The sequence below is a fragment of the Haliaeetus leucocephalus genome, unplaced genomic scaffold, assembly GCF_000737465.1.
Source record: "Haliaeetus leucocephalus isolate CR32 unplaced genomic scaffold, Haliaeetus_leucocephalus-4.0 Scaffold162, whole genome shotgun sequence".
Taxonomy (NCBI): Eukaryota; Metazoa; Chordata; class Aves; order Accipitriformes; family Accipitridae; genus Haliaeetus; species Haliaeetus leucocephalus.
The window spans coordinates 9,985,332-9,989,485 of record NW_010972598.1 but is presented as its reverse complement, the minus strand read 5'-3'; positions in this window follow the sequence as shown (position 1 = coordinate 9,989,485).

Genomic DNA, 4,154 nt, shown 5'->3' with positions numbered 1-4,154 from the left:
GCCGTAGGGCCGGCCTGAGGCGCCATGTGGGTAGAGTCGTGCGGGGCCGGGGCGGGAAGGTTCGGCGGTGGCGCAGGGTGAAGGCTGACTGGAAACAGAACTCGGGCGGGAGCCGGGAGAGCGGCTGCCGGCGGGGAGGCCTCGCTACGGCTGCGGGGAGCCCTCCGCGCTCCCAAACCGCGAGGCTGCGACCGACGGTACGGCGATAAGCGGCTGCTCCGGCCGCCGAGAACCGGGCGGGAGCGGCCGGGCGGGGGCGGCCGGGCGGCGGGAGGGCTCGGGCTAAGGGCCGTACTCTGGTTGTAACCTCTGAGGTAGGAAATCCACCTCTTGGGCTTAATTAAGCTTGCGCTTGGAAGGGTGACTGTGGGGTTTTCTGACTTAAAGGTACCGAAGTGGTGCGGAATTCTGACATAACGATGCCATTTAGCTTGGGGAGTGGGTATGCCTTGCTGTACCTCCCAGCTGCGCGCGTTTAAAGACTGCTGTATCCCGAGGCACTTTTTTGCGTGGTAATTTGTGTAACTTTCTGACGTCTTTGACACATTTTAATTTGTAGAGCAAAAATGCGCTGCCGAAACATGAGCTGTTCTACACGGAAATAACTTGGGAGCTATCTAGATACTTTGGTCTTGGCTCCACAGTGCTGGCTGTTTGTCGCTGGAATCACGAGGGGTCTGCCCAAGAACAGAGGTCCACCCTTGGCTAATTTATAGAACAGCACGGTTCTCTTTTGCTCTGCAGAGGCGTAACGTTGGACTAGCATGTGCTGAAAGTTGGCAGAAACGAGCAAAGAGCAAATTCTCATTTTACAGCGTTCTCTCCTAGGTTATATTTGACTGAAAGAATCTCATTTTGTTATCCACTCTGAATAGCTATGTGCTGCATGCAATTCTCTAACCTCTTCTAACCTCTGGCTCAGTTTACCCGCTCTGTGTACATTTTTCACCGTTGCCTTAAAGGACAACTATTGCGTGAAGTTTCATATGAGCTTTCCTTTTTAGAAAAGAAAAAATAAAATCTTAAGAAATGTCATGGAGACAGTTGATAAAGCAAACTTGTGATGTTTTCTGAATGGCTATGATTAGTGTCTTGAGGTGAGAAATTTCTCTTTTGAGTAAGAGAAACTCTTTTGATGTTTTAACAGTGTAGGTTTTTCAGTATGAAAGTTAAATGTGCTCAGTGAGTTACTTATTACTTGAAGCCAATGGAGTTTGAGATGCTATTGTACAAGGTGCTGTACAAACAGTTCTGTTTCTGCCATGTAGACTACAGAGGTCTGGCCTTGTCTTGTCAGAGTTGGATTCTCCCTGCAAATTAATCTCTTCTCCCACCTCTTCCTGCGTCTTCAAAATTCTGGTGGTTCTATGCTGCGTGGCTCCCAGTGCCTCAAGGCTGTGGTGCTATATTCAGAAAAGCTAATGGAGATATAAATGTAATTTCCAGATAAGAAAGTAAAGCAAGACTAAGAGGATTCAGTACATAACAGTGAAACCCACTTACGTTCCTACAACACAGAGTATCAGCCTGTAGACTCTATTCTGTTTCAAAATTGGCAGTAGGTTATTATTAGCACCCTTGCTTTTCTACCACTTTCTTTTTTATTTTTGCAGCACAGGCTAATAGTTAAATCATCAGAATTCCTGCATATGGCAAACTACAGATGGTAAGGAATTGTTTTATCATAGACACAGTGCGTGGTATGGCAACACCATTGTGTGGCACTGCTCTTTGTGCTTAGATTTCTCTGGGGGTTCATGTACTGTAACTGAAGTATAGTACCCTTCAATGAGCAGTTTTCAGGCTGTCAGTAAATTAACCAGCAAAATTAAATTCTGTTCTGGCAGCATCTTCTGCTTTTTAGGTTTGCAACCTTTTAGGTTGCAGTTTATGTAAGCTCCCGAGCCACTGTGGAGACTGACTTTCATAACAAAACATGATCTTTGTGCTAACAGTTTGGAAGCAGCCAGGCAGCATTTCTGAAGCAGTAAACAGGGGTGTAACTGCAAATTGTTCTCTGCAGGTGCCAGCAACATACTTCAATAAGCCTGCCTGATTTTAAAGCAGAAACATATTTCCCCTTTTCTCTCAACAAACTTTTCCTTTGGTGTGCAGAAATAATTAATTACCCTATGGTTGGTTTAGTATTGGCACCAACGTTCTTGATGGCTAAAGAAACTGAAGTAACTGTAGGAAAAAATGCAGAAGTGATGACACCATGAACTGGGTAAAATACTAACAATTTTGATTATGGGTGCAAGCAGTCAGAGGGAAATGGCAGTTTTTAAACGATGTATAATACAGTCAAAACTGATTTGTGTTTCATGAGACAAAAAAGAAATGCCTGTGTTGAAAAGACAGGTCCCATGACTGTTGATTTTAAGGTCCAGGTTAAAACCAGAAAGGTTTGCATTTCTTGGAGGACTGAACTTGTAAAGGTTTTATGTAGTTGGTGAATTTGACTGTGTGCTGCTGCTTTCTGTCTGTGATGCCTATATGACTCCCATTAATACAGTCTCCAAGAGCTTCATAGACTGATGCAATAATCTTTATGATACCTTTGTGTTAAAAGTAAAGTGATTATATTAAAATCATAAATAATTATTTTAAATTTAGAAGTGCTGTAACTAAATGACAAATTATTACCCCTTTGTTGCTCTCAAATGTGTAATTCGTTACAGTAATTTGAATTAGACATTTAAAAAACATTATTTGATGTTTAAAAAATGCATTTGATACAAATCATGACTGTAAAAGAAATTAATATATAGGTCATATCTCCACTAGATAGCAAAAAGCTGATCTAGTGCATGTTGAATTGTCTAATACTTTAAATAAGGATGTATGCATACAGTAGTATTAAAAGGTAATGTCAGAGTAAATAAATGGACCTCTGCCCCATTTTTAGGGAAAAATATCTACAACGTATCAATAGAAAATAAGATCTAATAAAAACTCTAAACTGTGCAGATTTTTGCATTCTGACATAATCAGTCCATTCAGTTTACTCATCTTACAGACTTGGTGATATCACTGCTTAAAAGATTGGCCCGTAATCATGAAGCATAGTCAGGTGTAAAGACTTTCGATGCTTATGCAGCAGTCCTGCCCAGCAGGCAGTCACCTTCCCTCCCCTGTGATAAAGGGTGTATGCTTAGACAGCTTATTATTGAATGGAATAGAAAGGACTTCTTTTTCGTTGTTCTTGTATTTATGTTTTTTTCCCAGCAGAGCAGTAAAATCGGAGGATTATTTGTAATGGCATCTGCCTGACTCGGAAGTCCAGAGATCTGCTATACGAACATGAAACACCTGTTCTAATTATGCATAGGAATCACTTGGCGTACAGTTTGGATGCATTTTGCATGACAATTGTCATTTTCGCGCCAGCTGGATTGCGTTTTCAGTCGTGTTACTGCTCTGCGTTGAACAAACCGGCAGAATAATACAGTGGAAAACATTTGACTAGCTGCTCCACAGTGTAGAAACCGGGTTACTTAAGGCATTTTATAGACTATACTAAGCTGTCTACCCTAAAAAGGGGTACCCTTAAAAAAAAAAAAATTAGAAGCAGGCGTCGTTTTTAAGGCCGCAGGCTCCGTTACCTCCAACGCGGGGTGCAGCCCCGACCGCCCCATCCGGACAGCCTGGGCGAGCACCTCGCACCGGGGAGAAGAGGGACGTGCGGAAGCCTCCCTTGTGCCAGGCGCCTGGGTTTTTACCACCCTCCCTCCCCTCCCCGAGCAGCCGGTAGTTCGCGAAGGCGCCGGGCGGGGCGCGGGGAACGGGCGGCCGCGGGCAGGCCTCGCGCTGAACCCGCCTCCCGCCCTTCCAGCCCGGGCGCGGGAGTGTGCCCTCTGGCGCCCCCTGCTGGGCCGCGCGTTGTCTGCGAGCGGAGGGGTGGGGCTCGCTGCGCGCGCTCTTGGGGCGGCCCGCCCCTTTCGGGCGCCTCAGCTGATTGCGTTGGCGGGGGGGGGGGGCGTTGCTTGAGCGCGTTCCCGAAGTCGTCTGCCGCCCCCAATCGAAGCTGAGCGCAGAGCGTGCCGTTCTTCTGCGTCATCATCCCAACGCCTCTCCTCGGCCTATCGGGCGTGGCTGTTAGTGGGTCACCCAATCAGAGTGCTTGCTGCCGAACCCCCCCCCCCCCCCCCCCC